Below are 27,678 nucleotides of genomic sequence, written 5' to 3' on the forward strand. Positions count from 1 at the left end.
TCCTTTTTGGAAAAGGGTCAAAATACTTTGGAATAAGTCGTTACTTTTTTCAATAACTATATTTTCTGATGATAAATGTTGTGGATGTTCTTTGTTGTCTCTCCCTCTTTTTGTTTGTTCTGCTTCTCTTTTAGTCACAAGTGCGGGTGTCATGAAGCCAGGGACGGGTGGAGTGCTCATCCTGACTTCGTCTTTTTTTCTGTTGATTTAAGGATCATCTTCTTGTTTTTTTTTTATTTCTGGCCATGGCTGGGGCACCGTCCGGGTTTGAAGGAGTTGTGAAGGAGGTGATGGGTAGGGTGATTGCCCTCTCTGGGCAGGGGGGAGAGTCTTCCATTCAAGGTTTTATAGTTGGTTTTCTTTGTAATTTGTTTGGTAGGAATAGTTGTTCATAGTTATGATAGAGTAGTTTTTGTATATATAGTTTTACAATTCTAAGAGTCTTTATTTACATATGCTCGGCGCTTTGTAAGCAGGGTTCTCCCTCCGAGGGTATAAAGGTTGTCTGAAAGGGGATATGGATAAGTGTCTTATTAAATGGTGCACCTTGGAATATTAAGGGAAGTCATTCGCCATTTAAAAGGGAAGAAAAGTGCTTTCTAGCCTTAAAAAGGAAAGGGTTGATGTCGCTTTGTTGCAGGAAACCCATCTTGATGTTGGGGAACACTTGAAATTACAACAGGGGGGTTATGACTAGATATTCTTCTTATTCTTTACTACGAAAAGCAGGGCAGTGGCGGTACATATCCAGAAAACTCTTCCGCTCACATTATTAGAGCAGGTGAAAGATGAGCATGGACGGTTTGTGATACTTAAAGCCCTGATACATGGGAAGGAATATGACATTTTCGACCTCCACTGCCCTCCAGTGCATCCCTTCAATTTTTGATTAGTGCTTTCTCTAATTTGAGTGCTTTTGGAACAAAGCGCATTATTATGGGGGGAGTTTCATTGTCTTTTGGATCATCAGTGGACAGGATGCTTTGTGGCACCCCAACTATTTCTTTGGAAGACAAGTAGGTGCTTGACTTATGCGAGAAGTTGGGGCTGGTGGATATTTGGAGATGTCTTCAGCATACCAGCAGGGACATCACCTTTTTCGCAAACCCACATAAATGTCACATGAAGATTGCCCTCTTTCTGGATCCCTCGGCTCTTGTGGATTAGATTATAGGTTGTAAAATTGGGAATATAGCTATCTCTCATCACGCAGCAGTATATTTGGATGTAAAGGCCAAGAGCAAAGGGCTAGGTTTGCAGCACCGGCATTTGGGCCCTTTTCTACTTAAGGATTCCAAATTTGAGCAATGATTTTTGAAGGAGTTTCAGGAATTCTTGTCTATCCACTCAGGCATGGCTAGTAGTCCGTCCATGCGATGGGAGACAGCTAAGGCCTTTGCTAGGGGATTAGCTATTTCCTATTTGGCTTGCCAGAAATGACAGAAGGAGGAACAGCAGCGTCTAATGAGACGCAATTAAATGCTGCGGAGGCGGCACATTTTGCACGGCCTTTGGTCACTAACCTACAGCAGATCACCGCCCTTCGGGCTGCCTTGAATTCAGTACTGGCACAAAGCAGAAAGAAAGAACTTGATTTTCCGAGACAAAGGCTGTTCGAATATGGGGAAAGGCCAGGGAAGTATTTAACATATCTGACTCTGAAAAAGCGTGCTCCCCAATCGATTACTGTAATCAGAGACAGCCCCGGGGTCCTTACATGCGATGTTAAAAAGATTAATGAGGCTTTTCAGTGCTTTTACTTTGAATTGTATCATTCTGAAGGTTGCGAGGACAGGAGGGCTAAAATGGAGGCCTTTTTTAAGAACCTTGTCCTCCCAGGTGGTAACCTTGGAGCAGGCCACTCTCCTTAATGGCCACTTGACAGTTCGGGAAATGCAGGAGGCAGCAAGGCAACGTCAGAGTGTGATAGCGACTGGTCTTGATGGTCTTCCGGGTGAGTTTTATAAGGAGTTTACAGGAATTCTGTCAGGGCCGATGTTAGAGATGTCCAATCACTCCTATATGCATGAATGCCTATCACCATTTTTGAGAGAAGCTAATATCCTTAAGAAGGGGAAGGTTCCTGAGGATTGTGCCTCATACAGGCCAACCTCCCGAATAAATACAGATTGCAAGATTCTGTCCAAAATCCTGGCACTGAGATTGTAAATGGTGTTGCCAAAAAGACCAGACAGGCTTTATAAAGGGCTGTAGGTCCTCTCATAATATTAGAAGGTTGCTGAATGTGGTCCAAGTTTGTCAGCAACGATCGATCGGTTAGTGATTTCCCTACGTGGAGAGAAAGCATTCGACTAGGTGAAATGGACCTTTTTTAATGTCTTAGAACAGTTTGGGTTGGGTGAAGTCTTCACGAGGTGGGTGGAGGATTTATATCGCCACCCTCTGGCTGCGGTCATCACCAATGGGGTGAAGTCTGGGAATTTTACGATTGGTCGGGGTAGTTGGCAAGGCTGCCCCCGCTCGCTGTTTTTGTTTACGTTGGTGATAGAGCCGCTGGCAGAGGCCATTCGTCAGAAAGTCCACATAACTGCTCTGGAAGTGGGATCCAGTGCACACAAGATTACACTGTATGCGGATGATGTCCTTCTGTTTTTATCGAACCCGATGACCTCCGTACCTCATTTGGTACAATATATCAATTCATTTGGGGCTATTTCAGGATGTAAGATTAACTTTGCAAAATCGGAAGATTTGCCTTTGGGAAACCTTAAGGCTGTGCCAGAAGCTAAAGGTGGCCCTAAGTTCTCTTTTAAGTGGTCACGGATAGAGTTCCGGTACCTAGGCATTTTTATTACCCCCAAGTTTGATCTGTTATTCTGGACTAACTTGGTTCACTTGCTCGACAATATCAGGCGAGATCTTCAGAGATTTGAGGCTCTTTCAATTTCATGACCGATCCGAATATCACTCATTAAGATGAATGTTCTTCCTCGTTTGCTTTATAGCATGTGCATGCTCACTATATGTTTTCCCAGGTCAACGCTTTGGAAACTTATGGGGTGGTTTGTTTCCTTTTTCTGGTATCATGGGCGGCCCCTCATCAAACTTACAAACTTGCAGTTGCCACATGGAGGGGGATGAGTTGATTTCCCAGGCGTCAGAGGTATCAATGAAGTTCCCTGCTGTCCAGCGTCTGCGAATGGATATGGAACGATCCAAACTCAATATGGCTGGATATTGAGGACTCCCAAGCAAAATGCCCTCTTATTAATCTGTTCATCATGGATAAGATGAGGACAGTTATGGGCCACTTCCGGTACCCCATTGTCATTATTACAGTCAGGGCTTGGAGGGCAATGCGTCAGAGTGATCTATGACTTCGCCATCTACACCTATAGTCGGCATGCCAGGGTTCCGACCAGGGATGATGGAATCAGGTTTCAAACTATGGCAGCGAGAGGAGTTTCTAGTTTGGGAGACTTGTTTGAGGGGGAGGATATGATGTCTTTTGAGGAACTGACCTACAAATAGGGGTTGCCCAGCAGAGATTTTGCCGTTTTTTTCAGGTTAGGGATTTCATCCAGAAGAAGACTACGCTTCTCACTAAGCCCTATAAGCCTGATACAGAGAGGTTGTTGCTACATTCCACAAGCACCTTTTCGGTTAGTGCCCTCTATCGCCTGCTGGGTGGCAGGGCCTGGCAGGATACTAACCGGTTATGTGAGGTCTGGGAGGAAGAGCTAGGAGTGGACATCTCTTCTGAAACATGGGAGAACATATGGGAGAATAGTCAAAAGATCTCAATATGTAACAGGACATGTATTGCACAGTTAAAAGTTCTGCACAGGGCTCATCTGGCACCAGAACATCTGGCGAAGTTTTAAAAAGGGGCATCTTCAGTTTCCCCCAAATGTAAAATAAGTATAAGTACTCTTATCCATTGCTTCTGGATATGCCATAGGCTTTGTGTTTACTTGAGCACTGTGGATGGACAGATAGGGAGGGTATTGAGGACAGAATTCAAAGTGGAACAGATATCTCTCCTCTTAGGTCTACTAAATTTACCATCTTTAGACTGGCATGGGAAGAAACTATTTAATATTCTTGCATACTGTGCATGGAATAAAATTCCGATGAATTGGGTGTCTGAGAACCAACCGGGCTTGCTGGGGTGGCAGAAATTAATTATTGAGGACATTCGCTTGGACTGATTTTACAAACATGGTGCAGTGCAAAACAGACCATTTTTATAAGGCATGGCAGCACTACTTGAGTTATTTGGAAGCGGATTTGCCAGTTGTCTTAACTAAGGTGTTTGTTCAACGAGAATGGTTAGATTTGTTAATCCCTGGGCCCTGGAGGAGGGTCTCCTGAGTTAATACGGATATATATACAATGCTCCTGTTCCTCTGTTTGGAAGCTTTGCGCCGAGCATAGCTGTTTTGTATTTTGGGTTTTTTTTTGGTTTTTCTTTTTTTTGCTGTTGCATTGCACAGTGTTAGGGTTTGTTTTGTATTAGAGGGTAGGTTTATAGTTAGGAGACAATTGTTGTTTGTAATTTGTGTTTTTTAATCTTTATATTATACTGATAATTTTTATTGATTGTATTTTACAATAGTTCATATGTTTGTAAAGTTAAAAAATTGCTAATAAATACATTTACCAAAATAAAGGAAAGGTCTTGCCGGAGTTATGCTGAAACATATTTGAATTTTGGAGAGACTAGAATATGTCAATTGTCAGTGATGTTAGGAGCAGGAAGGTACTGCAGAAAAAATCAACCTGGCCAATGATCTGGTAGGGTAGACAGCACATCTGATATGTGGATCATTGGGATTCCCGGGTCAGTAGGACCTACACAAGGAGGACAGAATGGACCTGAACTGGCAGCAATCTCCGACATGTGGATCGTTGGAATTCTCGAGTCAGTAGGATATACACAAGAAAGATGGATGGACCTGAACTGGCAGAAATCTCTGATATGTGGATCATTGGGTTTCCCGGGTCGGTAGGATCTGCATAAGATTCTACATTAGAGTGGTGCTGGAAAAGCACAGCAGTTCAGGCAGCATCCGAGGAGCAGAAAAATCGACGATTCAGGCAAAAGCCCTTCATCAGGAATACAGGCAGAGTGCCTGCAGGGTGGAGAGATAAACGAGCGGAGGGTGCAGTTGGGGAGGAAGAATCAGAGAGTACAATAGTTGAATGGGGGTGGGGATGGAGGTGATAGGACAGGGAGGATGTTGGGGTTAGGTAGCAAAGAGTACAATAGGTGAATGGGGATTGGGATGGAGGTGATCGGTCAAAGAGGAGGGTGGGGACAGGTAGAAAAGAGTACAATGGGTGAATGGGTTGGGGATGAAGCTCTAAGAGGAAGGTGGAATGGAAAGGTGGAAAGAAAGATAGGCAGGTAGGACAAGTCATGGGGACAGTGCTGAGCTGGAAGTTTGGAACTGGGGTGAGGTGGGGGAAGGAGAAATGAGGAAACTGGTGAAGTCCATATTGATGCCCTGGGATTGAAGTGTTCCGAGGTGAAAGGTGAGGCATTCTTCTTCCAGGCGTCGGGTGGTGAGAGAGCGGCTGTGAAGGAGGCCCAGGGCCTTTATGTCCTTGGCTGAGTGGGAGGGGGAGTTGAAATGTTTGGCCACAGTGTGGTGTGGTTGATTGATGCGGGTGTCCCAAAGGTGTTCCCTAAAGCGCTCTGCTAGGAGGCGTCCAGTCTCCCCAAAGTAGAGGAGACCGCATCAGGAGCAACGGATACAATAAATTATATTGGTGGATGTGCAGGTAAAACTGTGATGGATGTGGAAGGCTCCTTTGGGGCCTTGGATGGAGGTGAGGGAGGAGGTGTGGGCGCAGGTTTTGCAATTCCTGCGGTGACAGGGAAAGTTACCAGGGTTGTTGGGGGGCGTGGACATGACCAGGTAGTCAAGGAGGGAATGGTCTTTGCGGAAGGCGGGAAGGGGTGGGGAGGGAAATATATCCCTGGGGGTGGGGTCCGTTTGTAGGTGGCGGAAATGTCGTCGGATGATCCGGTTTATGCGAAGGTTAGGAAGGTGGGGGGTGAGCACCACGGGGGTTCTGTCCTTGTTACAGTTGGAGGGGTGGGGTCTCAGGGTGGAGGTGTGGGATGTGGACGAGATGCGTTGGAGGGCATCTTTAACCAAGTGGGAAGGGAAATTGCGGTCTCTAAAGAAGGAGGCCATCTGGTGTGTTCTGTGTTGGAAGTCGTCCTGTTGGGAGCAGATGCGGCGGAGGCAGAGGAACTGGGAATACGGGATTACATTTTTGCAGGAAGTAGGGTGAGAAGAGATGTAATCCAGGTAGCTGTGGGAGTCGGTTCGTTTGTACCTCTGTAATCTAGAATCTGGTTTCCAGCATCTGCACACCTTGTTTTACTTAGGATCTATACAGGAAGGATGGGATGGGCATGAACTGACAGCAATCTCCTGGCAGGCAGATTTGCTATGTAACTCAGGAGGGTTTAAATTAGTGTGGTCGGGGTGGTGGGTGTAGGGGGGGGGGGGAGGGAGAACGTGGAAACCAGAGCAGAAATTCGACAATACAGTGACTGAGGAGGAATTGGAGACTAAAACCAGTGCAACTAAGCTAGCAACACAGAAGCAGAGGGCACTGAACACAATGGGACTTGCAACCTGAAGTGTGATTAGTTTCATGTGAGGAATCTAGCAGGTCAGAACTTGGAGCTTGGGTGAGTACATATAATGAAAATGTACATATTACAGAGGTTTCTTGAGAGAGGGACAAGAGAGCAATTAATCCAGTGGGTCCAGAAAAAGTTGTTGAATATGCAGTGAGTGGCTGGAGACAGTTGTTTAAAGTTAAATAATTATTTAGTACTCTGTCGAAATCGGACCATGAGTAATGCAATGTACAGATTGAAGTGACAAAGGAGGAAACTCGAATTGTCTGTCTACAATATTTTCTGATTTACTTATAGTCTTTTGTAATTTCCTGTCATCAGAAAACAGCAGCAGAGAATTTACATCAGAGAATTTCAAACCAAATATCACGTCAGTATCTGATGTGCTTGGCCGAAGTGTATTTATTTCAATGCAAGGATAATTATGGGTAAACAGATGAATTTAGAACCTGAATCCGTACATGGGACTCCGATGTTGGAAATATTATAGGGACTTGGTTGAAGAAGGGATAGGACTGTTGCTCAACTTTCCAGGGTTTTGTTGTTTGATAGAGCGAGAGGGGAAGGTAAAAGAAAGGGATGAGTTTCATTACTAATCAGGAAGAATGTTACACCTGCACTTAGAGAGGACGTACTGGAAAACTCATTGAGGCAACATGAATAGAGCTTAAAGATAAGATGGATGCAAGACTGCGGTAGGATAATATTGTAGTCCCTCTAACAGCCACCAAGAAATTGAGGAACAAATATGGAGGCTGATGACGGAAAAGTGTATTAAAAAAAGTTGCCATAGTGAGTGATTATAACATCCCAATATTGACTGGGAATTCGTTAGAGCAAGAGGCTTAGATGGGGTAGAATGTGTTAAGTGCATCCAAGAAAGTTATTTTCAGCGGTATGTGGATAGTCTAACTACAGGAGGATCCATACTGGACCTCATATTACATAATGAGTCTCTCCAGGTGACTGACCATTCAGTGGAAGATCATTTTGGAAACAGTAATTACAATGCCCTCATGTTTGAGATAGCTACGAACATGGACTAAGTCAGGAACTTGTGGAAGTTAATAAGTTGGCAGAAGGCAAATTACGCCAGCATAAGGCAGAAGTGAGGGGCTATTAATTGGGAGAATTCGCTGTCAGGCAAATCCACATTTTGAGTGGTGGAACTGTTTATCAAATACTGATTGCAATATCGTTTGGTGAATGTCCTCCCAACTGCTCGAAATTTAATCTATTTTGTTTGAACAGATATTTCCAGGACACTACATGTCAGAAAACAGGTAGAGATAATAGATTATTGTGTACTGTGTCCTTTGCAGGACCAGCTTGTTTCTCCAGGCACTGAAAGTCTTTATTGTTGGTCAGAGAACCTCAGAATTAATACAGCACAGACGGAGGCAATTTATCCCATTGTACATCCACAAACTCTCCAACTGTACTATCTGAAAGAAGAGAGAGTTATTTGAGACAGACTGAGAGAGAGGGAGAGAGAGAGAGAGAGAATGACACAAACTGCAGCATTAATAAGAGACAAACATGATTTCATTTTAAAGTCCTTAGTCTAAATCTATTATTACACTACAATACATGCACTTTGCATCAATTGAAACCACGCGTCACTCCATTCTGTTCCAGTCCATTTACTCCTGCAACAAATTCCCTCAATCTTACATCATCCAAGTTGTGACAACACATCAGCAATTACATTTTCTCATCCTGCCACGCGTATAATTTTCAGATTGAATGGCTGCAGTAATAAGCTCCATGTAAACCATCTGGAAGCGCAGTCCTTAAATTTCTCCAAAAGCCTTAATGGGTTATGATCAGGACATAAAATTGTACAAGACCCATTACTGACAATATAAATGTTGGAACACCAAGCTCAAGATCTCCTTCTCAATCGTGCAATATTTCTGATGAATATGCAATTTCCTGAAGAAATAACCAATGGGGCTTCCCATCATCTCAACGTCGTCATGTAAGAATACAGCACCAACACCCACATCACTCACATCAATAGCCATCTTGAGTGACTTTGTGTAATTAAGCGTATCTGACACTGGGGCAGTGGTTAACACAGCTTTCAGGCTGGCAAATGCCTTCTGACATTCTGCTATCCAATAAAATATCCTTCACTTCTTCAATTAGTCAGTCAGTGGAGCAACCACACTACTACAATTTTGTACAAACTTCTGGTAAACTTGTTCACTACCAGGAATCATAGTCCTGCTGTGTTTGTCAATGGCATGATCAGGGCCATCTGTCCATGCCTGACAAAATGGCCCAGGGACATGACTCGGACTTTGGCGAATTCACACTTAGCCACGTTTATCACCAGCCTGCCTCTCAAAGTCAATTAAATAGTTCCAATAAAGGGTGTAAATGTTCCTTCCGTGTGTGACTAAAAGATCAAAGGTTGTCGATGTACACCATACAATTGGATAACCCAGAAATGACTTTATTGGTTAGTCTTTGAAATGTGGCTGGCACATTTTCCATACCAACTGGAATGACTTTATGTTGGTAAAGTCTATTCAGTATTACAAAAGCCGAAACAGTCTTCACTCCTTCGGATAAAGGTACCTGGCAGTCTCCTCTGAGCAAGTCCAAATTGCAATTCTAAGTTGCCTGTCTTACTTTTGCAATACAGTCTTCCCAATGTGGAATCGGATATGAATGTGACTCTGAACCACATTAACTTTGCCAGTCTGCACACAATTATGGGTACCATCTGGCTTTGGCACCATTACTAAGACTGAACTGCAGTTGCTGCAACTCACGTCGATGCTGTTGTTTTTGGGATATGCGTTCAGTCTGTCTTTGAACATACGCCAACTTTCTTTAGTGTAAGTGTGTAAGCATATGGCTTAACTGAAGCCAACACCGCCTCTCAATTTAATCATTCCCTAAAATTAGACACACAGTTCAAATATGTGGTCGTTGAACTCTGACTGACTAATTTCTCCTTATCTATTTTCAGCGTTACTCTCAGCTCATGCCCGAAAACTCTTTCAAATGAACTGAATGTGGTAGGTTCATTTAGTGCATCCCGACTGGCAAGATGTACAAATGGAATTCCTTTATCCAGTCGTTTGGATTGGTTTGACGATAAGCCCTCGATATGGTCTTCTCTAAGTTCACGAATTGTCTTTAAAGTTTAAAGCCACCTTTCTAACATTCCCTTTCCATCCTTGTTTGTAAGCAGTGGATAAGCTATCCATACCTTCCATGCATAATTTTGATGTAAAATTTGACCCTTGATATGATTGTATCTCTATGGGTCGTCTTTACCGAGTTAAACATTGGTGTACCTCTTCTACAATCCTTCTAGCAGTAGTATTGCACAAATGGAATGGCCTCTGCATATCTAATGGACTCATTTATTTTTGTTAAAAAATACTGATTCCTACTTTTTGTTTTGTGTAGGAGTCCTCCTCAATCAAGTAAGACCCTTGTAAAAGGTTCCTCAAAGGCAGGGATGGGTATTAAAGGTGCGAGTTTTATTACTGCCTGAGGTTTTCCGGTTGCATGACATGTATGACATTTCTGGCAATTTTCAACTCCATCTTCATGTAGTCCAAGCCAGTAAAAATGTTTTTGTGTTTTGGCGTGAGTTCTTCTCACTCCCACAACGGCTCGTGTGCTACCTGCCACACCTCCTTTCTATAAGTCCCTGGTCGTGAATTTCTGCCACTTTCCCATCTGCCTGAATGTCTGATGGTCTCCATTTCGTCAACAAGACATCATTTTTAAGTTAGTAACATTTGGGAACACACTCAGATTCTTCATCTGTGTTTGCTTTTCAATGCAATTGCTTCAGTTTTACATCTTTCTGTCGTAGCTAAGTTAATTTCTCTAAACTAAAAATATCCATTTGTTCTCCATCTGTTCTTGTTTTGTCTGACCCGTTCAATCAAATATAGTTTCTCATAATTCTGCTTTAACTTGCTTATCTGTATTCTTTGATTTCTTCTCCTGTGTCAACTGGTGGGTTTATGACCTTGTTATCTCTCCATTAATGTTTTCCATTTTTTTCATGATTCACATAACAATGATGTTCATTGTATTGTATTTAGAACATGAGACAATCCATCCACAAGTATGTTGAATTATTGCCCTCTATTAGAATGATGATGAAGTTATTGATTTTTACTGCCCAATTCTAACAGCAGACCTTATCACAACAAAAATCTTCACTTCTGACCGAAAGGTCGGTGGTTCGGGAAGGACACTCCATGAAAGCGTTATGCCCCAAACGTTGACTCTCCTACTCCTTGGATATACTGCCTGACACGCTGTGCTTTTCCAGCGCCACACTTTGCGACTCTGAGCTTCAGTCCTCACTTTCTCATTTTCCCTCTGTTGTCTTGTCTGGTCTGAAGTAATCTGAGAGGTACAGATGCGCTTGCAAGGAGGTTTATGGTCCTGGAACATGCAGAGGGAGGAGTGAAAAGGCTGTTGTATGGAGACTTGCAGGGGTTGTTAGGTATAATTGAGATGTGGGTGAGGGTATCCCAGTTGGAATGCTGAGATTTGGAGGTGACATGACAAATTATTGAATTCTGTGTCCTCTCAAATGGAGAGTTCCTAAATCATCCAACAAGTGTGTCTTGGGCATGTTGACAGAATGGAAGCATGTGACGTGTGAACTTACTTCCTGCATGGTGAGATTCCTCCAGCCAGACAGCTAGTGATGGACCAAAGGGTCCGCTTTAGGAATGCTGAACAATGGTATGACTGTCTTGAACATCGACTATACATGGTGAGAGTCCCTATTGGCTGAGAGAAATGAATGGGAAGATATCCATTGGTTTGACATGAGCTGTCAGGGTGACCTTAGACGCTAAAACTAAAGGCAATACCACATAATGACACTCTGTAATTGTTCGTGAGAAATTGGTGATAGAAGCTGTCTCTTATGAATCAGTCTTTTCATCAAGCAGTAAAGTTACATTGCATTGAGACACGCAATCTGAAATACATTAGAGCACCTTCCAGCAACTGAGCACGCTGGTGGCCTCTGACAAAGAAAGTAGTTTCAAGGAAATATGATGTGCTTCACATGGCCACAGACACAGAAATGTACATGCACACATACACGCGCGAACACACAGATACAGACACACAGATACACAGATATGCATCCACAAAGACACACAGACACAGATACGCACACACCCCCACACAGAGACACATACAGACACTCACACACACATACAAACACACAGACACAGACACATACATACACAGATACACACACGTGCACACAGACACACGCGTACACAGACACACACCACTACACACAGACACACACACAGAATTGCAGACACGCACACAATCACAGAACAAAATGACATATTGTGTTAAGAATGAGCAAAGCTATACCTCAATCATCACATCTTGACTCTTGGGAGGCGATGTGTCATTGAAATTTGAGAGGTTATGTCTCCACATTATTTTTAAGGTGGAATGATGAGTGATATTTTGAGGTAAATTGGGAAGCAGTAATAATGTCCATGGTTTTCTCAGAGCAATATCCTCTTAAACATAGAAGATAGGAGCAGGAGGAGGCCATTCAGCCCATTGAGCCTGCTCTGCCATTATCCTGATCATAGCTCATCATAAGACCATAAGACCATAAGATATGGGAGCGGAAGTAAGGCCCATTCGGCACATCGAGTCCACTCCACCATTCAAATGCTGATGGGCATTTCAACTCCACTTACCCGCATTCTCTCCGTAGCCCTTAATTCCTTGTGACATCAAGAATTTGTCGATCTCTGCCTTGAAGACATTCAGCGTCCCAACCTCCACTGCACTCTACGGCAATGAAGTCCACAGGCCCACCACTCTCTGGCTGAAGAAATATCTCCACATTTCTGTTCTGAATTTACCCCCTCTAATTCTAAGGCTGTGTCCACGGGTCCTAGTCTCCTCGCCTAACGGAAACAATTTCCTAGCATCCACCCTTTCTAAGTCATGTATTATATTGTAAGTTTCTATTAGATCTCCCCTTAATCTTCTAAACTCCAATGAGAGCATATGTTGGTGAGGTGTTGGCTTCATGTTATTAAGGAAAACATTGTCCGATTGTGAAGAGGCAAAACAAGGCATCAGATATAAAGAAAAATGGGGGAAGGCAGGAGGGGAAGAGAGAAAAAGAGAGACAGAAATATTAGCTGTGCCAAAGTATCTCTTAATTTTAATTTTTTTGACTAAACCTGACAATTGATACCTCTGTCATTCAACAATCATACAACTTATGTCTTAAAAAGTCCTAACATCAATTAATATTGGAATCCATTGAGGTTATTCCATTTTTTCCACAATTCTTGTGGTGAAATATAAATTGGGGTTTTGTTTTCTGTAATTTATTCTGAGAATTCTATTTCTGTGTTTATTTACATAAATGCTTAATTGGTTTCAAGGAAGTGATGGTGACAGCAAAGCAAAGACGTGATTTGTTGGTAAGACTCAAATCGAAACAAGTTTATTTTAAGAACGTTGACCAATTTCAGAAGGGAATACAAATTTATGAAGACGAATTGCAACAGATTTTATTTATTTCTGGACGATAAACACAATTTAAAACTTTTATTTAGGTTAAAAATTCAGTGCTGAAAATTCTGCAATTAAACATCAGTATTGAACTGGATCTACTCTGAATGACCCACTAATTTCTATTGTAGACCGTTTAGATGGTGCAGCATCACTCAAAGTGCATTTTAGAATATTCACGTGAAATACTTGAAATTACATCAGGAACTGTCGCAAAAATTACATTTAATTGATGTAGTTGTTGCGAGGTTTTGTAACACGTATTAATTTCTGGTTAGGGTCAGCAATGAGTCCCTATCCCCAATTGCCCATTGAATAGTTTGCTAAAGCCACTTCAGAACACAGTCAATTACTTCCCAGTGGGTCTGGAATCTCATGTCGGCCAGACCATGGAAAGGTGACAGATGCCTTGTCATTCGTGCAGCAGCTGTTTTTGTATTTTTTCCATTGACTCGCGTTACATGGTCACCATTTCGCTTTCTTTCCGATTCCAGGCTTTCCTTGAATTCAAATTTCACCCTGGACAAACGATGGTATTCCAAATCACCGTCCATTCAGCATCAAACTGGAGTTTGGGAATACTGGTGTCATGATATCACCACTAATATTGGAAATGCACAGAAAGTGGTCACAAACAGAAATGCAATAAATCTGACACTTTACATCATGAACAAGTATTGGAGTGCAATACTGGCAAGAACTCTCTTGCTGTTCACAGCAACATCACAGGAGACTTTGCATCCAATCATCAATCTTAAAGGTGTACCGGACTCTGTCTGAAGACCCTGACTCACCGTCATTTGCATTTTTTGAAATCTTAACTGACTTATGAACATGGCTGGTAACAAGTTATTGATCAAAACTGGCCTTGCCTGAATCCAGAAGGTATGAGTCAAGAGCATTTAACGATTGATTGTGGAGGCAATTTGCAGGTAAAGGGACGTCAGGCAGATCGGAAGCTTTCAAAAGAGATAAAACGCGAGTTCAGGGCCAGCATATTCCTGTAAGTGTGAAGAATAATGCTGATGAAAGTAAGAAAACCTGGATGACTGGAGATATTGAGGTTCTGATCAAGAGAAATTGAGCACGTGTCACATATAGCCAGCTGGATTATGGAAATCCATTGAAGAACATTGCGGTGGAGTAATACACTTAAGTGGGAAATCAGGAGGGACCAAAGGGGACCACTGAAAGCTCTCGAAGATCAAACTGAGGAAAATATAAGTATATTAACAACACAAGATTAAATGCGGATGGAATATGGTTCCTTAATGATCAATGGGGCCAATCAAGTGTGGAACCTGAGGAGATGGCTGAGACCCTAAACGAAAATTTTACGTTTCACCTTACTGTGGAGAAAGTCTGGGAAAGTCAGGGAAATAAACAGTGATGTCTTCAAAAGAGTCCACATTACAGAACAGGAGGTAGTGGAGGTTTTAAAATGCATAAAGGGTAGGCAAATCCCAGGGAACTAATCAAGTATATCCCTGGATATTGTGGGAAGATCAGAAAGAAATTGTGGGATCCCATAAACTTATTTTTCTATCACTGACAGCCACGGGTGATGAGGTGGAAGCCTCAAACTCACTCAGTCACCAACACACTGTCCCCCTCACACTCACTCCGCCATCCTTTCCCTGACAGGGTCACACTCACGCAGTCACCGTCACTCTGAAACACTCACACTCAATTTATGTATACTAACCTGATGGAAACATACATGCACTCCATCCCTGTCACCCTGAGACACTCAGTCTCTCTGTTCCTGTCATGCTGAGGCACTCACGCAGTCTTTGTCCCCATCACCCTGTCCCGCTCACACTTACTTCACTACCATCACCCTGACCCCCTTACACTTAGTCTATCACTGTTACACTGACTCCTTCGCAATCACTCAATCTCCGATAGCCTGCCCACCTCATACTCACTCTATCACCGTCATACTGATACCCTCACACTCATTCTGTACCGTCAGTCTGAAACGCACACACTCACAACCTCACTCTCACCCTGAACCCCTCACACTCACACACTCACTATTTCCCTGATCCGCTCCGATTCACACTGTAACTGCAACACTGGCTCCCTCACACTCACACCGTCAGGGTCCCGCTGAACCCGTCACACTCACACGCTCACCGCCACCCTTACCCCTCACACTCACACCGTCACCGTTACCCTGACCCCTTCACACTCACTCAGTCGTACCGTAAACATAACCCCCTTCAAACTCAGTCTCCGTTAACCTGACCCCCTCACAATCACTTCATCACCATCACCCTGACCCCCTCACACTCTCCCTCTTTCACAGTAACCGTGACCAGCTCACACTCATTCTGTAACTACCACCATAACTCCATGATACTCATTCAGCCATTATCACGCGAACCCCTTCAGACTCCCTCCTTCACAGTCACACTGACCCCTTAATCTCACTCCATTCCCATGAACCTGACTTCCTTACACTCAATCATTGATTGTCACGCTGAAACCCTCATGCTCACTCCATCACCGTCACTCTGATACCCTCACTCTACTGTGGTCACTCTGATCCTGCCACACTTGCTGCCTTCCTGTGTCCCTGAATGCACAATTTAAACCCTCACTGCCACGCTGAACACCTCACACCCACTCTGTCACAGTAACCGTGTCTACATGGCACTCACTCCCTCATCGTCATTGTTAAACCCTCCCACTTACTGCATCCCTGTCACCCTGACAACGTTACACGCACACTCAGTCATCGTCACCCTGATTCCCTCACACTCACTCCATCACCATCACCCTGAACCCCTCACTCTCTCTCTCTATGACCGTTACCTGGTTACCCTAAACCTCTCACTCCATCATCATAACCTTGACCCCGTCTCACACACTCTGGCACTCTCACTCGAAACCCCTCAAAATCACTAGGTCACCGTCAACCTGATGCAGTCACACTCATTCCCAAACTGACCCCCTCACACTCGGTCCATCTCCGTCATCCTGATCCAATTATACTACTCCTGTCACTGTCACCCTGGATCACTCACACTCACTCCGCCACTATCAACCGTATACCATCACACTCATTCTATCACTGTCAGCATGGCCCACACACACATTCACTCCATCACCGTTGCCCTGACTCGCTTACACTCACTCCGTCACCGTCACCCTGATCCCAGACCCCATCACATTTACTCCATTATCATCACCCTATCCCTGTCACACTCTCTCCATAACGAGCACCCGGTCATCTTCACACTCTCTCCATCATCGTCACGCTCACCCCGCACAATCATTCTGTCAGCATAACCCTGACGCCTCACACTCACTCCATGACTTCACCTTGACCCCATCAGGCACACTCTGTCACCGTCACCCAGAATCCCTCAAAATCACTTGGTCACCATCAAACTGACCCCATCACATTCACTTCCACCCTGACCCTCTTACACTCACTATATCATTGTCATCTAGACACCCCACACTATTCTGTCACTTTCACCCTGACATCCTCACATTCACTCAGTCACTGACACCCGGAAACCTTCTCACTCACTCAGTTACTGTCACCCTGGCCCCGTCGCAATCACTCCGTCACTGTTTCCCTGACAGGGTCACAATCACTTCATCACGGTCACCCTGAATCTCTCATAACCACTGCATCAATGTGAACCTGACACACACAGGGGCATTCGTCCCCGTCACACTCAGACACGCACACTCACCCTGGCATGGTCACCCCAGCCCCTCGCACTTTGTCTTACCCGATTACCCTGGCCCCTCACACTCATTCCATCTCTGTTACCTGGACACTCTCATTCTTACTCCATCACCGTCACCCTGAGCCCTTCAGACTCTTTTGATCACTGTCACCCTGACACCATCACACTCACTCCAGCACCATGACCCTGACCCCTGCACATACACTCTGTCAGTGTCAACCTGACCCCCTCACAGTCACTCCACCAGCGTCACCCTGATCCACTCACACTCGCTCTGTCACTGTCACACACACACACGCACACACACAGACATTTACTCTATCGTCGTCACCCTGACCGCCTCACACTCACTCCATAACCATCAGCCAGATCACTCAATACACTTAGTCACCATTACCCAGACCCCCTCACACTCACTAAATCACCGTCACACCATCACCGAAACATTGATCCAGTCACACTCACTCCATCACTGTCAATCTGTGCCCCTCACAATCTCTCTGCCCCTTTACTCTGAAGCCCTCACACTGTCTTTGTCTCCGCCATCCTGACCCAATCACACTAACTCCGTCGCTGTCACCCAGTACCTCTCTCACTCACTCTGTCACTGTCACCCTGGAACCTTTACATTCACTCAGTCACTGTCATCCTGTACCCCTCACTCTGACCTTCTGGTATTCATCCGTCACGATCATCTTATGTCATCATATTCACTACATCAGTGTCATCTATCACACCCGTTCCACTCGTTCCACTACCATAACCCTGGCACCCTCACTCTCAATCCATCATTGTCACAATAGACAATAGACAATAGGTGCAGGAGTAAGCCATTCTGCCCTTCACGCCAGCACCACCATTCATTATGATCATGGCTGGTCATCCTCAATCAGTATCCTGTTCCTGCCTTATCCCCATAACCTTTGAAGGTCTTTTACTATCCTTAAGAGCTCTATGCAACTCTTTCTTGAAAGTTTCCAGAGACTTGGCCACGACAGCCCTATCGGGCAGAGCATTCCACATACCTACCACTCTCTGGGTGAAGAAGTTTCTCCTCAACTCTGTTCTAAATGGCCTATCCCTTATTTTCAAACTGTGTCTCTGGTTCAGGACTCACCCATCAGCGGAAACATTCTTCCCGCCTCCAGAGTGTCCAATCCTTTAATAATCTTAAACGTCTCAATCAGATCTCCTCTCAGCCTTCTAAACTCAAGGGTATACAAGCCCAGTCGCTTCAATCTTTCAATGTAAGACAGTCCCGCCATTCCGGGAATTGACCTCATGAAACTCTGCTGCACTCCCACAATAGCCAGAATGTCTTTCCTCAAATTTGGAGACCAAAACTGCACACAATATTCTAGGTGCCATCTCACCAGGGCCCTGTACAGCTGCAGAAGGACTTGTTTGCTTCTATACTCAATTCCTCTTGTTTTGAAGGCCAGCATGCTATTAGATTTCTTTATTGCCTGCTGAACCTGCATGCTTGCTTTCATTGACTGATGTACAAAAACACCTAGATCTCGTTGTACTGCCCCTTTACCTAACTTGACTCCATTTAGGTAGTAATCTGTCTTCCTGTTCTTGTCACCAAAGTGGATAACCACACATTTATCCACATTAAACTGCATCTTCCATGCATCTTTCCACTCACCTAGCCTGTCCAGGTCACCCTGTAATCTCCTAACATCCTCTTCACATTTCACCCTGCCTCCTAGCTTTGTATCAGCAGCAAATTTGCGAATATTACTTTTCCTACCATTATCTATATTATTCATGTCTATTGTAAAAAGCTGCTGTCCCAGCACCGATTCCTGCAGTACCCCACTGGTCACCGCCTGCTATTCTGAAAGGGAGCTGTTTATCACGAATCTTTGTTTCCTGTCAGCCGACCAATTTTCAATACAAGTCAGTATTTTGCCCCCAAAACCATGCACCCTAATTTTGCTCACTAACCTCCTATGTGGGCCTTTATCAAAGTATTTCAGAAAGTCCAGGTACACTACATCCACTGGATCTCCCTTGCCCATCTTCAGAGTTACATCCTCAAAAAATTCCAGAAGATTAGTCAAGCATGATTACCCCTTCATAGATCCATGCTGACTCTGACCTATCCTGTTACTGCTATCCAGATGTGTCATAATTTCATCCTTTATAATTGACTCCAGCATCTTGCCCACCACTGAGGTCAGGCTAACTGGTCTATAATTCCCTGCTTTCTCTCTCTCTCTCTCTCTCCTTTCTTGAAAAGTGGGACAACATTAGCTACTCTTCAATCTGCAGGAGCTGATCCTGAATCTATAGAACATTCGAAAATGATCACCAATGAATCCGCAATTTCTAGAGCCACCTCCTTCAGTACCCTGGGACGTAGACCATCAGGTCCCAGGGAGTTACCAGCCTTAAGACTTAACACCATTTCCTGGCAAATATAAATTCCCTTCAGTTCAGGTCCTTCAGCCACTATTTCCTCTGGGAGATTGCTTGTGTCTTCCACAATGAACACAGATCTAAAGTCCCAATTCAACTCTTCTGCCATTTCTTTGTGCTTCATAATATGTTCACCCATTTCTATCTTCAAGGGCCCAATTTTAGTCCTAACCATTTTTTTATTCCATTCACAACCTAAAAAAGCTTTACCATCCTCCTTTATATTTTTGGCCAGTTTAACTTCGTACCGCATTTTTTCTCTGCGTATTTCCTTCTTAGTTATCCTCTGTTGTTCTTTAAAAGATTCCCAGTCGTACGTTGTCCCACTCATCTTTGCGATGTTATACTGTTTCTCTTCTGACTTTATATGTTTCTTAACTTCCCTCTTCAGCCACGGCCACACCTGCCTCCTCTTAGGATCTTTCTTCCTTTTTGGAATGAACTTGTCCTGCATCTTCTGCATTATACTCGGAAATACCTGGCTCCACTGCCATCCATCCTTGTTCGAATATTGCACCATTGAACTTTGGCCAGCTCCACCCCAATTTGGTCCATAGCTACCTGTATTCAATGAAAATATTCTTTAGTTCACTTCCAATTGTACTCTCTCCCTTTCAAATTGCAGATTAAAGCTTCTTATGTTATGGTCACCACCTCCTAATGCCTCCTTCACTTCGACGTCCCTGATCCAATCTGGTTCGTTGCACAACACCAGATCCAGAATTGCCTTCTCCCTGTTATGCTGCAACACCAGTTGTTCTAAGAATCCATCTCGGAGGCACTCCACAAGCTCCCTTTCTTGGGTTCCAGTACCATCCTGATTCTCCCAGTCTACCTGCATGTTGAAATCCACCATATCTTTGCGACATATTTTTGAAGTAATATCTTTGCGACAGGCCAATTTCAGCTCCTTATTCAACTTACACGCTACATCCAGATACCATTTGGGGGCCTGTAGATAACTCCCACGAGGCTCTTTCTACCCTTAGAATTTCTCAGCCCTATCCATACTGACTCCACATCCTCTGCTTCTAGGTCCTCCTTCGTAAGGCACTTAATACCATTCCTGACCAACAGGACCACCACACCCCCTCTGCCCGTCAGTCTGTCGTTATGATAGAATATAGCATTGAATATTCATTTCCTAGGCCCTGTCCAATTGAAGCCACGTCTCCATTATCCCCACAACATCGTAACTGCCAATTTCCAAATGAGCCACAAGCTTTTCTAATGTTTTGTGCATTCATATATAGTATTATTACTTTGTTACTACCCTCAACCTTCCTATCAATCCCTATTTCGCTTGACCTTACGGCATGATCACTTTGTGAGTTTTCAGCTCCATTGATTCTGTTGTCTTTTGTTGACTTCTCTTGTTCTAACTTTCCCTTCAATTTCCTTCTTAAGCTTCCAGTTTGTCCCCCCGCCCCGCTATTTAGTTTAAAAGCAACTCTATTGCAGTGACAAACCTGCCTGCCAGAATGCTGGTCTCCCATCTATTAAGCTGCAAGCCGTCCCTCTTGTATAATTTACCCTTACCGCAAAACATACCCCAGTGATCCAAGAATTTAAGTCCTTGCTTCCTGCACCAGTTCCCCAGCCACACGTGCAAGTCACTTATCTCACTGTTCCTGTCCTCTCCAGCCCGAGGAACTGGAAGCAAACCAGAAATACCCACACTAGACGTGCTGATTTTCAGCTTTCTTCTGAGTTCTCCGAATTCCCGCTCTAGAATGTCCCTCCTCCTCTTCCCGACATCATTTGTGCCGACATGTACCACCACCTCTGGATTTTCGCCTTCGCCCTTGAACACTCTGTCTGCGATATCCTTTATCTGGCACCAGGAAGGCAACACACTATCCTGAAATCCCGCCTGTTGCCACCGAAACCCTGTTCATTTCCTCTCACTATGGAGTCCCCTATTACCATGGCTCTATATGCTGTCTGACCCCTCGGGTCTGCCTCCACGCCAACTTTTGATTGGCAGACCTGTCATCTGTCTCTCCTGTTTCCAAAAGATTCAACCTGTTCCTAACAGATACTTCCACTAGGGACTCTCGCACTTGTCTCCTCTCTGCCTTCCTCACCATCTTCTCCCTTCTGGTATGCTCAGTGTAATCAACTCGCTGAAGGTACTGTCCAGAAAGATCCCATTTAATTGGATGAGCATGAGGTCATCGAGTTCTTTATCAGTGCTACAATATGCTCGGTCAGAAGCTGAAGGTGCACACACTTTCCACAGTTATACGAGCCAGACACACCAGAGTGCTTGACCTCCAACATCGTGCACACAGAACCAGCTTTGCAGTCAAGGAAACATACGCAGACACGAGGAGAATGTGCAAACTCCACATGGACAGTCGCCCAAGGTGGGACCTGAACACAGGTCTCTGGCGCTGGGAGTCAACAGTGCTACCCACCGTGCCACCATCGGACCTGGGACTTATAACACACCTACTTAAATAACAGTCGCTGAATTTCCCAAGTAGCCTCTGCACTCCGACGTCACTTCCGCCCACCTCCCGCCACTCTCTGCTGCACCCAGACCCTGACACACTACCTGCAATCATAGTCACCCTGTCACCGTCACACTCCAACATCACCATACCGATCAACCCTCACAATTATTCTGTCGCCATCTCCTTGATGCCTCGCACTCATCCGTCACTGTCGCATTGTCTCCCACACACTCACTCTCACAGCATCACACTGAACCGCTCACACTGACTCCATCACAATAATCCTGACACCGTCAACCTGACCCAGGCAAACTCACTCCCTCCCTGACCTCCTCACATTCACTCTGTCACCGTCACCCGAGCCATTCACATTCACAACATCATTGTCACACTCACACCCTGACATTGACTCCATCATCATCACCATGACCTTCTCACACTCACTCCGTAACCATCAGCCTTACTCCCTCACACTCACTCCATCACTGTCACGCTGACACCCCAACACTCACACTGTCAGTTACCCTGACACGCTCACATTCACTCAGTCACTGACACCTGCAAACCCCACAGTCAGTCACTGACACCTGGATCCTCTCACACTCACCGTTTCCCTGAACCCCTCATACTCACTCCGTAATTGTCTCCCTGAAACCCTTATGCTCACTCAGTCACCCTTTCCCTGAACCACTCACACTCACTCCGACATTGTTTCCATGACCCGCTGACGCTCACTCCGTCACTGTTCCTTGGAAAGTGTTACAATCAATAAGTCACCATCACCCTAAAATCCTCGCAGTCACTGCATCAGTTACAACCTGACAAACATACATGCATCCGATCCTGATGTGCTGAAGTATTCACCATCACTCTGAGCTCCTCGCATTCTACATGTCCCCGTCACGCTGACACCGTCGCACTCATTCTGTCACTGTTTACCTGGCGCACAAACACACATTCTGTCCCTGCCATGCTGAGGCGCTCACAGTAACTCTGTCACGTTCACCCTGTGCCCCTCACAATCTGCCTGTCCCCGTTACCCTGAGGCCCTCACACTGTGTTTGTCCCTGTCACCCTCATCCCCTCACACTCACTTCATCTTTGCCACACTGACGCCGACACACTCACTCTGGCTCTGTTACGCTGCCCACCTCACACTCACTCCATCACCATCGCCACCATCTCTCACACTGTCGCATTGTCCCATTGCACTCAGTCCATCAGGGTCACCCTGAACCCATCAGACCCACACCATCACCATCACTCTGACCCCCTCACATTCACTCCATCACCATATCCCTGACCCATTCACGCACACTCCATCACCATCACCCGGAACCCCTCTAATTCATTCGGTCACCATCAACGTGACCCCGTCACGCTCACTCCCACCCCGACCACCTCACACTCACTCTTTCACTGTCACCCTGACCACCTCACACTCAGTGCATCACCGTCATCTCATTAACATTATTCCAATACCGTCACACACACTTTGTCACGGTCACCCTGACACCCTCACACTCACTCTGGCACTGTCTCCCTGAACCTCTCACACTCACTACATCACTGTCACCTCGATGCCCTCATACTCTTGCCGTTATTATTGCTGTGACCCTCTTACACTTACTTCATCTCTGTCAGCCTGGCACCCTCGCACTCAGCATGATTGTCACCCTGCCACCGTCACATTCACTTAGTCACTGACATCCTGGCACCATCACACTCACTCTGTTACTGGCACCCTGATGCACTCACACTCACTCCGTCATTGTCACCCTCGCACCCTCGCATTCACTCAGTTACTGACATCCGGACACCCTCACAATCACCCAGTCACCATTACACTGTCCCCCTCATACTCACTCCGCCATTGTTTCCCTGACAGGATCACACTCACACAGTCACCATCACCCTGAAACGCTCACACACAATGTATGAATGTCAACCTGATGGAAACACACACTCACTCCATCCCCGTCACGCTGAGGCACTCACAGTCTCTCTGTCCTTGTCACTCGGAGGAACTCACACAGTCATACTGGCACCCGCACACTCACTCCATCAGGGTCATCTGGATCCCCTCACACTCACTGCAAACCCCTGACCATGCTCTCCCCACACTCACCCGTCACTGTCACCCTTACCTCCGTCCATTCACTCCGTCACTGTAATCTATGATACCCTCACACTCACTCCATCACAGTAACCTTGGCACCCTCACATTCACTCTGCGACCATCACAATGACCCACTCACACTCACTCCAACACCGTCACAATGAATGCAACACACTCATACCTTCAATGTCACTTGACACCCTGACACTCCCTACATCGCAGACACTCAGACCCCCTTATTCTTTCTCCGTCACTGTCACACTCTGACATGCAATCTGTCACCGTTACCATCAGCCTGACATCCTCACACTCAGGCCATCGCCCCCACCCTGATCTGATAACGTTCACTCCATCACTGCTAACTATGCTCACTCTGTTGCCCTGACATACTAATAATCACTCAACTGCCATCACAATTACTGCCTTATACTCAGAATGTCACTGGCCCATGCAAACCGTGACATGCAATCTCACTGTCACCCTGACCCAGTCACACTGAGTAGGTTCCATCGCGCTTTTCTCCTTAACTCACAACATCACTGTTACCTGAGCCTCTCAAACTCACTCCATCACCATCACCCTGATTCCCTCACGCTCATCCGTCACTTTCAAACTTACCTTCTCACATTTACTCCATCACCATAACCTATGATACCCTCACGTTCACTCCGTTAGTATTACCCTGAAACCCTCCGAATATCTCCTTCACTGTCATCCTGACGCTCTCAAGCTCAGTCACAGGCACCTTTACCCCTTCACACTCACTCAGTCACTGTCATCCTGTCCTCCTCACACGCACTCAGTAATGTCTCCCTGACACACTCGCAATAACACCATCACTATCATGCTATTCCCCCTACACTCGCTCTGTCAATGTCATCCTCACTCTGAAACTCACATTGATACCGTCAAACTGATTCCATCAACCCACTCCCTCACCGTCACCCTAACACCTCACACTCACTCTGTCACTGTCACGTCGACCCCAATAAAACTCAGTCTATCAATGTAAACCTGTCGTCACAATTATAGGCACCCAGACCCCTCACACTCACTGAGTCACAATCACCGTGTCCCCCTCACATTCACCCTGTCACCGTTTCCCTGATCCCCTCACACTCACACCCATTCCATCACCATCAGCCTGATACCTCACACTCACTCGAACACAATCAAACTCATCCCCTCATATTCACTCACTCAGTGTCACCCTGGCCCCCTCACACACACACTCCTTCACTCTCACCCTGACCTCCTCGCAATCACTGCTTCATCCTGAGCCCCACAAACTCACTCCGTCACTGTCACCCTGATCATCTCACACACACTCTATCAGGGTCACCGTGACACTCTCACACTCACTCCATCCCCCTCACCCTGCCCTCCTCACACTCAACCGTTACTATCATTCTTACCTTCTCACATTCATTCCATCACCTTAACCTATAACACACTCACACTCACTTTGTTACGGTCACCCTGACGCCCACAAACTCAGTCACAGGCACATTGATCCCTTCACACTCACCCAATCACTGTCATCCTGTCGTCCTCTCACACACTCAGGTACTGTCACCCTGACCATTTTGCACTAACTCCATCACCTTCTACCTAATCCCGCGACTCTCGCTCAGTCACTGTCATCCTCAGTCTGAAACTCACATTGGTACCGTCATACTGATACCATCACACTCACTCCCTCACCGTCACCCTAACACCCTCACACTCACTCTGTCTCTGTCACGCTGAGCCCATCACATTCAGTCTATCAAAGTAACCCTGTAGTCACAGTCATAGGCACTCTGACCCCTCACACTCATTAAGTCACAATCAGCGTATACTCCTCACATTCACCCTTTAACCTATTCCCGATCCCCTCACACTCATTCCATCACTATCACCCTTATACCTCACACTCACTGAGACACAATCAACCTCACCTCCTCACATTGACTCATTCACTGTCACCCTGACCGTCTCACACACACTCCTTCGCTGTCACCCTGCCCTCCTCGCAATAACCCCTTCATCCTGAGCCTCACACACTCTTACACTATCACCCTGATCCCCTCACACTCACTCCGTCACTGTCACCCTGATCATCTCACACATACTACGTCAGGGTCACCTTGACACTCTCACACTCACTCCATCCCCCTCAGCCTGACCTCCTCACACTCATCCGTCACTGTCATCCTTACCTTCTCACATTCACTCCATCACCTTAACCTAGAACACATTCACACTCTCTCTGTCACTGTCACCCTGACGTTCTCAAGCTCAGTCACAGGCACCTTGACCCCTTCACATTCACTCAATCACTGTCATTCTGTCCTCCTCACACACACTCAGGTACTGTCACCATGATCTACTCGCACTAATTCCATCACCTTCAAGCTGTTCCCCCTACCCTCGCTCTGTCACTGTCATCCTCACTCCAAAACTCACATTGGTACTGTCACACTGATCCCATCACACTCACTCCCTCACCGTCAACTTAACACCCTCACACGCACTCTGTCTCTGTCATGCTGAGCCCATCACATTCAAAGTAACCCTGTAGTCACGGTCATAGGCACTCTGACCCCTCACAGTCACTGAGTCACAATTAGCGTATACGCCTCACATTCACCCTGTCACCGTTTCCCTGATCCCCTCACACTCATTACATCACCATCAGGCCTGATACCTGGCACTCACTTGGACACAATCAACCTCACCCCCTCATATTCACACACTCACTGTCACCCTGACCCCCCACACACACTCCTTCGCTGTCACCCTGACCACCTCGCACTCACTCCTTCATCTGACCCCCTTACACTCACTCCATCACTATTACCCAGACCCAATTACACCCAGTGCACCACGCCACCAGACCCTGTCACACTCAAATCCTCAATGTCATCCTGACCATCTCAAACTTACTCTGTCCCCAGGCCACCTCACACTTCTCCAACTCTCTCACCATGACCCCCGCACAATCACTCCGTCACTGTCAGCCAGACCTCATTATATTCACTTTGTCACCCAGACCCAATCACACTCAGTCCTCCCTGCCACCCTGATCCCCTCTCACTCAGTCAATCACCGTCACCCTGACTTCATCACAGTCACTCCTTCAGCAATCATCTTACCCCCTCGCACATAGTCAGTCACTGTCACTCTGAACATCTCACACTCATTCTGCCACTGTCACCCTGAAACTCTCACAATCTCTTTGGAACTGTTCTGCTTCCCAGCCTCACAGCCACTACATTCTGTCACCCTGATCCCCTCACAATCTGACCCTCTCACACACACTCTGACACCATCACCCTGATCCTCTCACTCTCATTCTGTCACCCTGACCCCCTCACACTCACTCTGTCATTGTCACCCGGACCCCTCACATTCTTTCCATCACCCTCATGAATTCACACTCCATCTCCCTGACATTCACTCCGCTCTTATCACCCTGACCCTCTAATGCACATTTTGTCACCATCACACTGAAGCCCTCACTCTCATTCCATCAGTGTCATACTAACGCCCTCAATCTCACTTCATCACAGTAACACTGGCACCCTCAAACTGTCTCCATCACTGTCACACTAACAGCTTTCACGCATAATCCATCACCGTCACACTGATCCCCTTACACTCACTCTGTCACTGTCACACACTAACACCCTCACACTCAATCTGTCATCGTCATTCTGACTCCCTTGCACTCACTTCTTCACCACCAGCCGGACACCCGTTCACCCTCACTCTGTCACCGACATCCTGATCCCC

This window comes from Chiloscyllium punctatum, chromosome 48 (assembly GCF_047496795.1).
Source record: "Chiloscyllium punctatum isolate Juve2018m chromosome 48, sChiPun1.3, whole genome shotgun sequence".
In the NCBI taxonomy this organism is placed as follows: Eukaryota; Metazoa; Chordata; class Chondrichthyes; order Orectolobiformes; family Hemiscylliidae; genus Chiloscyllium; species Chiloscyllium punctatum.